At 41.6% G+C, this 17,490-nt stretch overlaps 1 protein-coding gene across 1 annotated transcript in view; it reads right to left on the minus strand.

The window, feature by feature from the left end:
- MYZAP (myocardial zonula adherens protein) overlaps positions 1–7,494 on the minus strand; it is a 91,245-nt gene extending 83,751 nt beyond the window's left edge. The window contains exon 1 of the mRNA XM_077828941.1: positions 7,407–7,494. The gene's annotated coding sequence lies outside the window, so the exon portion shown is untranslated. The remainder of the gene's footprint in view (positions 1–7,406) is intronic.
- Between the last annotated feature and the right edge of the window lie 9,996 nt (positions 7,495–17,490).

A 17,490-nucleotide genomic window follows, 5' to 3' on the forward strand; every position in this document is an offset into this window, starting at 1 on the left:
TCCTTGTGGATGTCTAGCTCTTAAATTCCCCTCCCCACAAAAATCCCTCCCTCACGCTTTCTCAGCCACTATGGACACCATTACCGTCCTACCTGTCACGCAGGCCCGTAATGTGGGTATCATCTTGGATTCTGACCTCCATGTCTAATTCTTCACAATTCTTTGTGCGTAAAAGGTCTAAGCTATGGCCTTTCCTATCCATCCACACAGCTAAAATGTTCATCCAGGCCCTCATGCCTCAATTACTACATCCTTTTCTCCAGCATTGAAAAATGCAATCCTGTTTCACTCATATTCACTGAAATTGCTACTGCACAGATCATTTTCTCAGCCTGTTGCTTTGACCAGTTCATCCCTCTATTAACTCCCCTTGCTCTGTCACTTTGAACATAAGCTACTGGTCTTCACTTTCAAGGCCCTTTAGATCCATTTATATCAGTGATACTCAGACCTCAGTGGTTCAGGAGCCAAATTAGTGATCAACATTACCCAAAAGACACCATCACATGAATTCTTTGTTTCATTTACTATAGTGCTATATATTCATATTTCAACAGTATGACAGGAAATATTTAGTTTTTACTCAGCAAAATAACTCACCACGTATTATTTTATCAACTACAGTTGTTTAACAACATAGTAAAAACATCCAGATTGGTTAATAATTAAATCACAGTGTTTTAATATCATGTGCTGCAAAGAGCTGCAGGAGACACATTAAAGAGCCACTTGTGGCTCACAAGCGAGACTCAGTCTGAGTATCACTGATTTAGATCTTTAGATCCATTTGCAAAACAATTTTAAACACAAAAAGAGCTCAATGCCATTAATCAGCATTCATTATCAAACCTACAACAACAAGCCAAAGTGCATGTGATGAAGGAAGTTAAATTTGGTAACGAAACATTTTAATTTCCAGTTTCCAGAGGAATAAACAATGTGATTTATTTTTAAACGATGAATACAACCTTGACTGTGTCCACGTACACTGGCTTTTGACACTGATTAGGTGGTATCTGTAACTGTCATTAAAGAGAATTCCAGATTCTTCCTTTCAGCCATTATAACAGAGAACTTTAAGGCACTTCCTGTTTATAAGTTAATAACTGTACCCTACATTTATAAGTTAATAACTGTACCCTAAACTCCTTGACTTTGGAGTTTATTGGCACAAAATATGACTATCAGGAAGCCCATATACACCTCTTATCACCCCCTTTCCCCCACTCATCCCCTTAATTTTTACTTTCCACTGTTCTTTCCTCCCATCAACTTAGCAAGGCTCTTCTCCCTAATACATATTCGTTTACAGGCATGAACCAGAAGGGAGAGGTGGGCAGTCTTCCAATATAAGCAAACAAAGACAAACATTTATGAGTGTTCTTGTGGAGACAAGCACCTTCCTGACCCGTAGGATGGCAAGGGAACACAAGGGAATTTAGGGGGTTGCAAGGGAAGGTGATGAAAGAAAGAAGGCCAAATCTTGCTCCCAGTGATTTCAGACCAGACAGAATTGAATACAGTCTCCCTTTCAGTGATTTGACAACCTCTATTTCTTTGATTTTAGGTATTTTTCTTGTTCACAGACAAGAGAACGATGAACAGAAGCATACACCATCTTTGAAGCAAGCAAAGTGCATGGCATTCAACAAAGGAGCCAGTCAGCAGTTGATTTAAATATTCACAGTAAAATTATTTGTCAGTAATCATACTGAAATTATACAAGTCCCCATACGCTGACTGGTGAACAGTGACTGTCTGCCAGAGTACAGGGAATGAGATTCACATGCTATTTGGTTACTGCACCCAAACAATAATTATGCAGACCCACAATCAGAGTGCAGGAAACTGAATAACTGGGAAGAGTAATAAATTAGGGTTAGCAATTGCACAGCATCCCCAGCTCTTTGACTGGTTCTTTCATTGGTTCTTTGGTTGGCTGAGACCACGGATATTTATATTTTTCCTTTCTTTAAGTTTAAAAAAAATTCAAGGTAGCACCCTTTTCATACTTCATTCTCTATTATCCCCCCAAAACATTACTGTATTTATATTACCATGACGCCTAGGAGCCCTTCTTTTCTCTGCCCTTTATTTCCCCATCCCCTCAGGCGCATAGCAGTATGCATATGCACACACACTCCAGAAGATCATATTTTCATCAGTATTTCTGCTCTGAGTACTTCAAGCAGCAAAGTGAAACAAAAACTTTACTGTTTCACATTTCAGCTTGCAATGCTCACAGAATACTAAAGGCCAGACTGTTGTAGAGTTCATCAGTTGACAAGACTGGGATCCCCCATCAAATTCTACAGACCCTTTAGGAGACATAGATGAAGAAACTGCACATCATCACCCTGCAGAAATGGAATTTTACCAAACAGGACTGTACCCACACTTTCACAATCACCATACATCCCCAATTAAATCAGAACCCATGCACCAATCCCAACATCTCTGCAAATGCCACAGAAAACAATCACACATTTTCAAACAGAACCAGTCACTAGCCTTTTGGACGAACACCAGCCTGACGGTTTGTCTCAAGGGGCACATGAAAGAAGTAGCTGCATGACGCCATAAAACAGATTGGGCATATACTCACACAACCTCACTTGGGATTCCAGAATCTCTGATGCCACAAAGCATTGAACCAACTCTCCCATTCAATTTTAATAGAAAATGTAATTGAAAGATTTTTTTTCCCCCCACACAAGCTACATACACATGTGGCCAGATCCTCAGCTGATGTTGCCTCTTGGGGAAGTAGCGTTTTGCATTGTTTGTTCACAAATTTATTGGTCAAATCAAGGAACAATTGTAATGAGCTCCAGAGGGAATCAACCCCAGCACTCTCTAGCTGTGGGGATGGTTGCAGAAATTCCTCAGAAAAAGACGGGGTACCTCAGATACAGACTAGGGAGAGACTGAACTAAGTGCTGGGTGAAGGGCGGAGAAATATGACTGAGCTGAAAGTGAAGAAGAAATGGACTGAAACACTGGGGTTATGTGGAAAGACCCTTTCAGTTGCTATAACAAGTACTGTGTTGCTGTAGAGCTTGTAGCATAGATGCACCGGTACTCTGAGTAGGCAGCCAAGTTATGGACTGGAAGCATTCGCCCATCTACCTCCATGTCATCATAGAATATCAGGGTTGGAAGGGACCTCAGGAGGTCATCTAGTCCAACCCCCTGCTCAAAACAGGACCAATCCCAAATTTTTGCCCCAGATCCCTAAATGGCCCCCTCAAGGATTGAACTCACAACCCTGGGTTTAGCAGGCTAATGTTCAAATCACTGGGCTATCCCTCACAACAGGTTAGAATGAAATTGACCGTATCATGCTATTACTGAACTCCTGGTAGATGTAGGGGTATAACTTTGGTTTTATAAAGAATCAGAAACAATCTAAAAAAATCCATCACTTGTAAACTTTATAATTTGCAGTGACCACAGTTTTAGCAAACTACTCAACAAAGAAAGTAATCCCAATTTGGCCAATACTATGTGCCCACTGTTTACTCTGCGATAACCACCAACCTATGAGCAATATTCCCAGAGCTACGCTGGATGTCATCTGTGAAACTGATGCACACACAGGGAAGCAAAGACAGGTTCACTACAGCTCTTAACATTAGTTTGCCAAATGGAATGGAAGTTAATAATTGGAGACATGCTTATATCATGCAGGATATCACCAAAGATAGTTTGTTGCAATATAGCACTTAAAAAGAAAATACTGAAGGTAAGTTTAAAATTTTAGACTATATTAAAAAAAAATAGGGCCCCACTTCCACAATCCTTATTCACACTGAGCAGCATGCTCCTTGAATAACCAGGGGTCTGCTTTACACAAGTAAGAGTAACAGACTCAAACCCTGAATGATTATTTTGACAAATGTTCTGCAGACTTTTTTTTTTTTAAGCAAAATACTAGTGAAATATGTGGAGCCAGAATGCCAGCAATAGGGTTAGAATGACCAAAATGATATTTTTCTAGCAAAGTAATATTTGTCTATTGATAATCTGTCCTTCCTAAGATCTCCATATTGCTCCCACTGGAGTAAGACGCTCAATATTGACCCAACTACTGAAAATGTCAAAATTCCCCACTGACTTTAGAGGGTGTGGGATCAAAAAGCCGGAGATGTTATTGGTTATGCCAATAAAGATACAATTGCTTCTGGCACTCAAGTGGTTTGGGGACTGGAATTTTGTCGAGTAATTCCCTGCTGCTTGCCTCCACAGACTTTTTTTGATCTTTGCTCAATGGGTGAAGCTTAAGAACCACTCACTCTGCATAGGGTCCAAAGTTATTCTAAACTTCTGAAGACAAGACAAGAAACAAGTCTTTAGTTTCAGTCAGTGCAGAAAGATTAATCTGGTGATAAGGTACAATTGACAGACAATCTGTGGAAAAAATGTAATTATAGCCACCTTTAGATTCATCTCTAAAACAACATGATTAATGGGCACTTTTCCTGTGATTGCAGGTAGATGGAACTATGACATCTTGTGTTGGGTGTAATTTTACTTCATTTGTTATTCCAAGTGTTTTCATTCCCTTTTTTGAATAGCCATGTTTGGGAGCTAACATTTCACTACAAAAGAGAGTTTTACTTGCAAATTAATTCCGTTGTTGCCACTAGAAAAAGGGACTGCATTCTTACAAATTACCAGAACTACATATTTTTACTTTGTCCTGGAATGTAGGCTAGAGTAGATTAAGTCAAAAAAAAAAGAAAAAGAAAGAAACTTGTATTCTAAAATATACTCTCAATATTAACCTGTTTAGAAGAAAAATATCAAACATGAAACTAATTATGAATAATGAGGATGGGAATCACTTTATTCTTAAGAATTAGGAAGTAAGGCCACATTATACTATGTAATTCTCCACTAAAATATCTTATTTCCTTATTATTACTATAATAATAAATAATAATAATAATAATAATAATAGCAGTTTCCAAAGCTTTCTAATTTTCCGGTTTAATAACTTCGCTTCTCACCCACCATGAGTCTAAGTCTGTGTACTCCTTATATTTGTGATGAAGAGTGAAGTCAGAGAGTTAACTGGCTCCTAGCATACAAAGGCAGATGACTTTGCTACAGCAACTTCACCAGTCTCACTGGTTACTGTATGCAACAGGTGTCATGATAACATTCCTCACTGGTTTTGTGTTCTCTGATGAACAGGTGGGTGTTGCTGTTAGATGAACAGAGATAACTATTATGTATTCCAAAAGAACAGCTCTGTGTTAGCTTGAAAGCTTGTCTCTCTCATCAACAGAAGTAGGTCCATTAAAAAGATACCAACTTTGTCTGCACTAGCACTTTTGTCAGCAAAACTTCTGTTGATCATGGGTGTGAAAAAACATCCCCCCCGACCCCCATAATTTTCACTGTCAAAAGCATCGGTGAGAACAGCGTTATGTCAATGGGAGAGTGTCTACTGCCAATATAGCTACCGCCACTTGTTGGGGTGGTTTAATTATGCCAGCAGGAGAGATTTCTCCCATCAGCACAGAGTGGCTACACAAGAGACTTTACAGCAGCACAGCTGCAGCGGTACAGCTGTGCCGCTGTAAGGTCTGTAGCGTAGACATAGCCATTACCTCACCCACCTTGTCTCTCTAAAAAGATTAGTCACACAACAACACTGGTTTGTAATGACAAGCTTATCACCTGATCCTTGTTGATTTATTGCCACTACAGCAGGTAAAGAATGTGTGTCCTCTCATGATAACAGCATACGTTGTTATAGTACTGAAAAAGCTATTTAAAGTAGGGTGGGTGTAGGAACATTCTTGTCACTATATCTGCCAGAATTTTAACAACATTTAGAAGACTTGCCAAGCAGATTCTTACATCATCATTACCGATCTTATCTTGATTATGAAAGATTCCAAAATATTTAAATATTGTTCTATTTAAAAGGCTCATGGGTTTAAAGCAACACCCACTAGCTACAGCATCTAAGGCATTAATTTAAGCATCCTTAATCTGTTGTCATCTGCATGTGAAAGTCCTTGATTCTTTAAATCCAGCTGGATGTTTGTAAACAACTGCACACCTGGAAAAACTGGAGCCACAATATTATGACTATTAAAAGAAAACCTCATTGTAGAGCCCACAAAATTTGATCCTGTTTTCAGTAGATAATTTGATTGGAACAGAAACAAAGATGAAGCGCAGACTGGGGGGGAAAAAAAGAAGTCTGCCAAAATACATAGAGGGAAAGTTTTTGCTCTAAACTAATTAGTGAAGATTTAAAAAAAAAACACAAAAACCAAAACACTATTTTGCAGTATCCTGCAATATTTTCTTTGAACTGTTCTTCTTTGAAATTGTGCATCTTGATGTCAAGTGTGTTCTCTCTCTAGAGTAGAAACATTAATTCTGAAAAAACATAACATAAAAAACGAAAAGCACAGGTCCAGATCTGCAAAGGGAGTTATACCCCTAAATACCTTTGAGGATCTGGGGCACAGTATTTCTCTTGAGACCAATACGCTTTCTTTTACAGCTCTAGTCTTTGCCATGCAATAAAATATATTTTGGCACATTTTTCTTCTATTCAAAAGAAAAATCATTAGTAAACTACATCTTCCTGTACACATGTATAGCTAGAGGGCAAACACTGCTGGACAAATATATGTTCTGCCCTTTAAAAACAATCCTTATTAAAGTATGTACATTAAACCAAGTCAGACTTCTTTCTGTCATCCGATGAAGTGAGCTGTAGCTCACGAAAGCTTATGCTCAAATAAATTTGTTAGTCTCTAAGGTGCCACAAGTCCTCCTTTTCTTTCTGCTCTGTTCTGTAGCCTTTGTCTAACCCTGCTGGCTACGCGGAGTAGAAATGGGGAACTAGACATTTGCCCTACATTGTAAAAGCTCCTTTAGCGAATGGGGGAGAAGAAAAGACTCATGGACTCTGCTGCGCTCTCCACAGAGCAGAATGCCCGCAGTCTCTCCGCTCCTCCGAGCCAGCGCTGGCCGAGCCTGGTGTTGATAACCGGACCCCGCACACTAGGGCTCACGGTTACCATTGGCGAGTGCGGATTTGGGCAGCCGCTTGTGGCGGGAGGAGGGTGAAACAGCAGAACGTTCCCTAAGCCAAGGCGGGTTTCGGGCACTAGCGCCCACCCCTGCCCGAAAGCCCAGCTCAGAGCAGCGGGGAGCAGCCCCCGCACGCAAGCCCCAGGCGGAGCCTGGCCCACACGGTGCCCGCTCAGAGTTAGCCCGCAGGACTCTCTGGGGTCCCGCGCGAGGAGCGGCCCCAGGCCTGGCTTCACCCCTGGCTCGGGGGCAGCAGCACCGCGCGGGAAGCAGCCCGGGGGGACCTAGCGCCCCCCGCGGCCGAGCTGGGCAGGCTGAGAGGCCGCTCCCGGGTGACTCACCCGCTTCTCGCCGGGGCCGCTGCCGCTGCCGCCGGCGGGCGGCCTGGGGACGGTGGTGGTGATGGTGAGCGCGGAGCTGTAGCGCAGCATCCTCCTTCGCCGCCTTCCCCCTCAGTGACTGGCGCCGGGCCCAGCCGCCCCGCTCCGGCCGGGGCCAGCAGGTGCGGCTCCAGCCAACGCCCCGGGGAGGGGCCGCCGCCGCGCCCCCCGGGCGAGCACGGTGCTCCCCGGACCCGTCAGGCAAGCCGCGTTTTATCGCTCGCCGGGCGTCTCGTCAGCAACGCAGCGGGGCGGCCCCTGTGTGCCCGGCCTGTTCGCGGGGGGGGTGCGCGGGGCATGGGTGTGTACAGCAGGTGCGTGCACGGGTGCGACGGGGCCTGGCTGGGTGTGTGCATGCACAGCAGGTGTGTGCACTAGGCATGGGTGGGTGAGTGTACAGGAGGTGTGTGCACTGGGTAGTTGTGGGTGTATGTACAGCTCTACAGCAGGCGTGTGCAGCTGGCATTTGTGGGGGGGGTGTGCACACAGCGGATGTGTGCGTCGGGTATTTGTGGGGGGGGGTGCACACAGCAGATGTGTGCGTCGGGTATTTGTGTGCGGGGGGGTGCATACACAGCAGGTGTGGACACTGGGTAGTGTGGTTGTGTGCATGCTCGGCAGGTGTGCACACTGGGTATTTGTTGGTGTGTTCACAGCATGGGTGCGCACTGGGTATTGGTCAGTGTGTGCACGCACGGCAGGTGTGCGCACTGGGTATTTGTGGTGGGTGCTTTGTCTGTTAGTTATTACTTGTATTTCAGTAGAATCTAGAAGCTCCACTCATGGACCTAGCATGGATTCATATCCTATTTGTGTACAGTGATTGTTCATAGTGCATAAGTATTTGTATGCATATCGTATGGAAGCATAGTGTATGTATGCAGAGTGAGTGCTTGTGTGTATGAATGTGGATATTGTAAATGCACAGTGTATAAATACATATGCATCGTGTGCCTGTTTGAATATATATAGTGTGCCTATACTTGCATGTATTGTATTTATTTGTGACAGATAGCCAAGCATTCCATCTTTTACACTTAGTATTCTGTCTTTTACACTTAGTAAACAGTATAAGACATAGTTATTTACTTGTAGTGTTGTAGGTGTGTTGGTCCCAGGATCCAGGGGGCAAAGGGGGGGAGGGAAGGTAGGCGTGGTAATTTTTTTTAATTGAACCAACATCTGTTGGTAAAAGAGATGCTTTGGAGCTCCACAGAACTCTTCTCTTGTTTCTTTCACCAATAGAAGTTGACCCATTAAAAAATATTACCTCATCCAGTTTTTGTGTTTCATTAATTATTTATGCAGTCCCATAAAATGATATAGCATTTTACAGACAAATAAGATATGGCCCATTCCCCAAAGAGTTTAGATTCTAACAAAGGAGGCGAGGGGAGAGAAAGAGACAATAATAAGGTTTATATACCTATAGTGGGTTGTTGTTAATTACAGGTTCTGGGTTAGTTTGGTCTTTAAAGCTTATTTAGCTTAAAGTCTTTGATTCTTGTTTTTCCCGTTTCATCTTACTTCCTTCTTTCTTATTCTCCCTCTCTTTGCTTCTGAGAATAGAACTGAAGCAATTATATAGCCTGGACAAACACAGACGTTAACTGTCAATAGTATGGTGCACAGCAAATGAGACAAGGGAACTGCAAAACCCCTGTCTCATTCACCATGTAACTTCGTGTATGTATACACACACAGTTACTTTCTTAGGCTGTGTGTGTCTGCCTTATGCAGTGTAATCATGGTAATAGGACGTCACACCTGAGGGGCAAAAGTTGTAGAAAAATATACCATATTTGAGATGTACGTAATAATATAATTAAGGATATCATTATTAGCTTTGGTGTTTTCTGATTTCAGGAATGCTAAAGAAGTGGAACTAATCTGAAATGGAAAAAGGAAAACTTTGCAGTGAACTATCAAGTTTTCACCCCTTCTACCTCGAGTGCCCCCCTTTCCTAGCACAATATAGAGAGCCATCTGCAGAGTTGGGATCCATGTGGACGGAAAGGAGTTGCACAGGCTTTTGATAAGGAGTAGTTAAGGTCTCAGGTTGGTAGTAGTGGGCTAGGGAGGACCCATCCCATCCTCTCCCCATCCTCACACAAATTCCCTGAAAAAGGTACTATAACTTCTGCAGACTCCCTCCAGAATGGGAAGCTCTCTTCAAGGTGATCAGGGGACCTGTGCTGTCAGGCAGGGGACCTACAAGGCCTCCATACAAATGGCCTTGGGCTCCTGTGGATAAGCAGGTTTGAAGGCCTGACCAATGGCTCTTCCCACACAGGAAGGAAGTAAAACTTCCTTCTCTGACTAATGAGGGGACAACTGCAATGAAATCCTTCCAGTTCACCTCCCATGGGCGTTTCTGCAGGAAAGGGCAATCCAGCCTTCAATTAACAAAGGCAGAGTTTACGATGCTGTGAAGTGTACATGTCTACATGTAGGCATTTTAAGGGGATGGATTCTTCTTCCGCAAAGCAGCACCACCCATATTTCAGGAAAGAAAGGTCAATCGCTGGCAAGGTGTGAAGGAAGTAAGCTGTGGAAGGAGGAGTGATTGTTTGGCAATGCCTTGTCAAATGGAATGATAATGCTGTAGGATTCATGAAGAATCATAAGTTTCCACATCAAGGCCTGGACTCACACATGGGTTATGAAGCCAAACAAAATCCCATTTTTTATTGCTACACAAAGGGCTAGTCTTGCTAGACTTGCTGCAGCTGTACCGATATAGCTGCTCCACTGAAGCACGACTAGAGCAGACGCTCTATGCCGATGAGAGACAGTTTTCCCATCAGCATAATTACTCCACCTCTCCCAGTGGCGGTAGCTATGTCAATGGGGAGCTTCTCCCACTGTCCACACCAGCGCTTAGGTCTGTGTAACTTACGTCACTTTTCCACACCCTGAGTGACTTAAGTTATACTGAAGTAAGTGCCAGTATGTACAAGCCCAAAGAGTGAAGTGTTATACTTAAGCTTCTGAAGAGGCTTCACTTGCCAGTGAGATTAAAGGATATCCAGCCTTCATTGTCCCTTACCCATGAATTCCATTTACAGCAAAGACTATCACATGAACAGAATCATGGAAGATATTTAGGAACCCAATTCAACAAGATATTTAAGCATGTAAGAAGCCCCACTGACTTCAAATGTAATAGTGGAAAGCATTTCTGTATATGTATTTCAGTTTGCTGGGTTCTCACTACCCCTTCTCTACCTTATTGAAGTTATTTTCAGTTACTGTAGGGTTCAATCTAAAAAGGAACCCCTGGGGTTAATTGCTATTTATATGATAAATTTCATATTTATATGAAAATATTAATGAGAATATGGAATTGTGTAGCAGGATTGCATTGATTTCTCATTATCTACTGTACTTCTAATAATTACACAGCACCTTTAAACTTACACAGCACCTTTCTGCTGAGGTTCTTGGAGTGCTTTATAAGCATTAATAAAGGCTCAGAACATTCCTGATAGATAGGTGAAGAATAATAACACAATGATATTTCTTGAGTGATTTCTTGAGTGAGTGATTTCTTGTGTAAGAGGTAGGAACCACAAAAGAGAATGTCCCACAGAGGATTAGTCACTCAAAGCCTCAGCTGGAGTGGGTCTGAGCACCTGCAACTCACCTAACCAAACAAAACAATGCCAATAGAAATGGGATTCAACTGCATTTGTGCATACATGTAATTGTACGCACTTTCGCAGTGTGTGTTTGTAGGACTACTCAGAGCAATAAACATTGTATCAGGCAGATAATGATTTCAGGATCAGGTCCTTAATGATCATTCTTGAGCAACACGCAGTCTAACAAGAACTACAGCCAAGGTTTTAAAGCATAACGAGTGTATTTGGTTGCCCAACATGTGATACCTTAAAGAGACCCAATTATCAGAAAGTGCTTAGCATACATCCTGTGAAAAATAATCAAGCAGCTTTAAAATTCTTAGGCCACTAAAGATTCTAATTTGGGGAAGATTTTGCTATTGGATATTAGCTCGCTCTCTCTCTTTCTGTATATATCAATTGTACATGCACACAGAGCACTGGTTAGGTCGATTTAATAAAATTTAAAAGTGCAATTTATAGATAGAGAAGCGTGTGTATATACATACATACACACACATGCAACTTCATCCATCACTGAGAGGTGGCCACCTCATGGGTGCAATGTGGTCAAAAAGCATAATGCTGTAAGTTCTTAGGGCTTCAAGTTTTATGTTATATCCAGAAGATGAAATCTCCAGTGGCACGTGTGACACCCCGGCACCCCAATATTCACCACTATCACGTAATTAGGATATGTTTTGTACAAAGTATGCCTTGTGAGGTATCATTCTAAAAGTCTTGATCTGCAAGTCATTAATATCTTGTTGTATTGTATGTGCGATCATCTATGTGACGTTATGAAGTTTGGCTATGTATGTGTTACTGAAACATGTTGTGAGGTTGAAAACACCCACAAGCAGCCTTTCACATACAACAGTAAAAAGGCCAAGCGATATTAATGGCTTATTGAGGAAATGCACACGAGCACAAGGATTACCCCAGGAACGATGTACAGTAGAAACCTCTCAAAGATAGCACTACACAATGGGAAAAGAGCTTTTCAGCAAGTGGGAAGAAGATATAAAAGGGGGGAAATGACATCATGCTGGGACCTCACTCTTCCTACAACACCACACCTGGGAAAACTTGAGGAACAAAGACTGAACGGGGGGGAAGTGATGGTCCCTAAAGGGATTTCTAGCTGTGTATGAAAACCTGGGAAACCCAAGCTGCAAAGCGAAGGCAGCTTGTGCCTTAAGAATCTGCCAGCCTGTTTATCACTCAGGTAGGATATGAATTAGCAAATTCTCACCCTATCTAGTATGTTAAGCTCAGTTTGCAGTTTTATTTACTCAGTAATCTGCTTTGATCAGTTTGCTATCACTTAAAATCTATCCTTTTGTAGTTAATAAACTTATTTTATGTTATAATCTAAACCAGTGAGCTTTGACTGGAGTGCTTGGGGAAAATCTCTGCTTGGTTTCCACAAGTGTGCACTGTTCTCTTCGCATTGAGGGGGAAGCGGACTGGGTATTAAACCAATATACTGGCCAGATTTGACCAGGGCAGGACAGTACTGCTTTGGGGGTCCCAGGCTGGGAAGCTGGTGGTTAGAGAGCCTGTGTGTAACTGCAGCTGGGTGTGTCCCTGCCTGTATGAATGCTGGTGAAAGTGCAGGCTGGAGGGCTTTGCAGCTTGTCGCAGCAGTACAGTGTGAGAGGGAGCCCATGCTGGTGGGTCCAGGGCGCTCAGTGGTACCTTAGTTCCAGGTGGCACCCCGGGAGGAACCCATCACAGCACGGTGCCCCATTCCACCACACTGTGGCATTGTTTCAGTACCGACTCAACTGGAAGAGTAACATCTGCAAACTAACCATCTCTACTTCCTCTTCCTGTAGCATTTAGATTATCCATGTAGATCTCTCCTCTAAGTACAACCAGGCCTGACAACCTGCTTAACTGTAAGAAGTGAAAAGGTCACAGCTGACAGTGATAAGTTGCAGAGTACAATGCAATGATAGAAGATACTGAAGTATAAACACTGGCACAAAATAAATGAGTAATAGATTTATTCCCATAAGCATACACAAAAGAGGTGGAAGTAGGGCTGTCAAGCAATTAAAAAAAAATTGTGATTAATTGCACTGTTAAACAATAATAGAATACCATTTATTTAAATATTTTTGGAGGTTTTCTACATTTTCAAATATATTGATTTCAATTACAACACAGAATACAGTGCTCACTTTATTTTTGATTACAAATATTTGCACTGTAAAAAACAAAAGAAATTGTATATTTGAATTCACCTAATACAAGTACTGAAGTGCAATCTCTTTATAATGAAAGTTGAACTTACAAATGTAGAATTATGTACAAAAAATTACTGCATTCAAAAAACAAAACAATGTAAAACCTTAGAATCCACAAGTCCATTCAGTTCTACTTCAGCCAATTGCTCAGACAAACAAGTTTGGTTACAATTTGTAGGAAATAATGCTCCCCACGTCTTGTTTACAATGTCACCTAAAAGTGAGAACAGGTGTTCGCATGGCACTGTTGTAGCTGGCATTGCAAGATATTTACGTGCCAGATACGCTAAAGATTCATATGTCCCTTCATGCTTCAACCACCATTCCATAATACATGCGTCCATGTTGATGACGGGTTCTGCTCAATAACGATCCAAAGCAGAGTGGACCGAGCATGTTCATTTTCATCATCTGAGTCAGATGCCACCAGCAGAAAGTTGATTTTCTTTTTTGGTGGTTTGGGTTCTGTAGTTTCCGCATCGGAGTGTTGTTCTTTTAAGACTTCTGAAAGCATTCTCCACATCTCATCCCTCTCAGATTTTGGAAGGCACTTCAGATTCTTAAACCTTAGGTCGAGTGCTGTAGCTGTCTTTAGAAATCTCACGTGGGTACCTTCTTTGTATTTTGTCAAATTCGCTGTGGAAGTGAGACTGCTATAACATGAAATATACGGCAGAATGCGGGTAAAACAGAACTGGAGACATACAATTCTCCCCCAAGGAGTTCAGTCACAAATTTCATTAACGCATGCTTTTTTTAAACGAGCATCATCAGCATGGAAGCATGTCCTCTGGAATGGTGGCTGAAGCACAAAGGGATGTATGAATTTTTAGCATATCTGGCACATAAATACCTTGCAACTCCGGCTACAAAAGTGCCATGCAAATGCCTGTTCTCACTTTCAGGTGACATTGTAAAGAAGAAGTGGGCAGCATTACCTCCTGCAAATGTAAACAAACTTGCTTCTCTTAGCAATTGGCTGAACAGGAAGTAGAACTGAGTGGACTTGTAGGCTCTAAAGTTTGACTTTGTTTTGTTTTTTAGTGCAGTTATGTAACAAAAAAAATCTACATTTGTAAGTTGTACTTTCATGATAAAGAGATTGCACTAAAGTACTTGTATGAGGTGAATTGAAAAATACTATTTCTTTTGTTTATCATTTTACAGTGCAAATATTTGTAATAAAAATAATATGAAGTGAGCACTGTATGCTTTGTATTCAGTGTTGTAATAGAAATCAATATATTTGAAAATGTAGAAAGACATCCAAAAATATTTAATAAATTTCAATTGGTATTATTATTTAACAGTGCGATTAATTGCAATTAATTTTTTAATCACAGTTAATTTTTTTGAGTTAATCGCATGAGTTATCTGTGATTAATCAACAGCCTTATTTAGAAGAATGCATGTCATTTTAAAAATGAATCACATGAATAGCAACATTACTGAACAAGGGGCAGGACTCATGACTGCTGTGCAAGTGAGCAAATTAAGACAGGTAGAGGAACAGAAAACAATAGACACACCCATCACTACTACTACAGTTAAGTTGTGGTATACTCCCTAGATGCGGTATCAAAGCTGTTCTTATCCCCCCAGCCCTCCCTCTATTCCCCCTTACACTAGTAATGAATGCATCTGGCATTTGTGCTATATAAGCAAATTGGCCTTAGACAGCAAGAGAATCTGGCCCATTGTTTTATCCTCTTTTTATACACCAAAAAGAACTAAATAGTCCTACGAGAGAAACTCACTACAGTATAATGAGCCATATTCACCTTGGTGCAAGTCCCCTGATATCACAAGAGTCCCATCGGAATAAGCTTGGCCAAGTGATTCTAGAAGAAAACCTAGCAGGAATTCCCATCTTTATCAGAGATTCAAGGAAAATTCCTAAGCAGGCCACAAGACCAAGATTTCCCTGGCTTCCCCAATAAATAAATCACTGCAATAATAGAAAGAGGAACATGGTTAGTCATAGCTTAATTTATTATCACAGAAGAAAATATCTCATGGACTTAACTGGTGTGCAGTAATAGGAGGGCAGTTCACCAGGGGATTGCTTGGGTTCTGCCTTATTTTGGAATTTCAGGGAGAAACACCTACAAGTAGCTTTGTCTGGAGAAGCATTACCTAGAAATACTTTCCATTGCAAGGGTTTTGCCTAGTGAGGCATTTATTTCCCCCATTCACTATAACACAACCCAGTTTCAAAGTTGTACTTAGCAGAGATATGAGGAGTCTCACATAACAGATACAAATGCGCCCAAGCTTTGGAGAAGTTTGGATCTGTATCGGGGATTTCAGTTCATCTCATTACATAGATGGGGCTTAGCCCCCAAATTCATAACTGGACTTCCACAAAATTAAGGTGAGGTTGGTGCCATGGTTTTGGTCTCCCTCAAAAATATTTTCAAAGTTTGTGTTTGATTGCAATATAATCTGAAGCATGGTCAGAAGGGAGACTAAATAATCAACAAATAATTTACCAATAGCGCAATTTGAGTGAGTAAACAAGTTACATGGGGAAATGCACCTTTAATGAGAGATCCACGAAATGAGATCACACACCCAAATAGTCTGAAACTTTGCCATGTGTTTTACCAGTAAACCTGATCAGCCACTCCCAGGATTTCCAATGCATCATCCTTGCTTGTCCATCTGCTCAGCACATGGGTTAGGTTTATTTCTCTTTCACCTACCTCTTTCAGCATTACAGCACATCACCAATTAGCAGGAAGTCAATTGAGGGTAGAACCACCCTGCTTCTGAGTCCAGGTAACATAGTACAAGACCCAGGCATTCACCTTCAAGCCATATACCACACTTTGGGGTCCAGCCAACATCAGCCATCAAACCAGTAGGATAGGATTTCTAACCTACATAGGCTTGGAGATGCCACAAGATCCAGATAAGCCTGAGGCTTGCATAGGTAAAATATTACTTTCTGAAAATGACACAGGGTTTGTCTACATGGGGAAATTGACCAAAACAGCTGATGTGGAATAAGCTATTGCACAACAGCTATTTTATTCTGGACTAATTAATGAAAGAGTAATTATTCTGGTCAATTTCCACATGTAAACAAGGCCTCAGGAACAAACAAAGAAGGCCTGATCTAAAGCCTATTGAAATAAGTGGAAAGACTGTCATTGATTTCTACAGGCTTTAGATCATGTCCTCAATTTGTTCCCAGCCCTCCCAACCACCAAGCTTCTTCCTCCATCTGACATTCCAAAACGTTATTATAATGGAGACACAGGGTAAGTGAGTCCATGAGAAAGTGCACTGAATCTAAGTGTAACACGGAAACAACAGCAAACATTCAAAACAATATCAAGTGCTGACCAGGGTATCTAAAAGATAACGCTATCCAGAGTTGACCCTAGACCAAATGGTACCCCAGGCGAGGAGCGTCTTTGCACCTCCCCCCTCCATTTGTTCAACATTTGGATACCTTGTGAGATTCTACGAAGATGCAGAACATTCTAGGAGGTTAATGAAAAATGAAGCCACATACAGAATACCTGAAACATGTTGCTTCAAACATTCTATTTTCCCTTTTTGTCACTAACAACATGAACAGCACCCCGAGCCCAGAACCCCTCAAGCCCAGCACCCAAGGCAGTCGCCTGGGTCACCTACCCCTAAATACAGCCCTGACACTATCCAATGACAATTCCTAAAATTCAGACTTCATACCCTCTTCTTCAACAGTCGAGAGAAATCCACTCCTTACTTCTTCTCACACCTTTGCTCCACTCAAGTCTCTGACCTAACAGCTCCTGCTGTATGAATATCCCATTCTCATCTTTGTGGTTATCCATACAGCCTCTTATGATTACAACCATCTTCTCATTTTACAAGATTTATGCTAAAGTTAACATTTTCTGTAGCATTAACTGGGAACTCAATCTAAGCAACAACAACAAAAAAGCATTGAATTCCCTCCCCCACCTTACCGTTGTAATTTCCCTTATAGACCTTTTTGCTATCATCATTCCACTACGTTTGGGTATTTTGTTATGTTCTTGAGCTATTCAGATTCGAAGCTCTGTTGGGTAGGGACACCAGGGCTTTGTAGGGTGCTCTTACCTATATAAAACCATGTGCACTCAAAGTAGCTACCCATGTGCCCGAGAAACTTTTTAGAGAGCAGTTGGA

Source organism: Eretmochelys imbricata, chromosome 10, assembly GCF_965152235.1.
Source record: "Eretmochelys imbricata isolate rEreImb1 chromosome 10, rEreImb1.hap1, whole genome shotgun sequence".
Classification (NCBI taxonomy): Eukaryota; Metazoa; Chordata; order Testudines; family Cheloniidae; genus Eretmochelys; species Eretmochelys imbricata.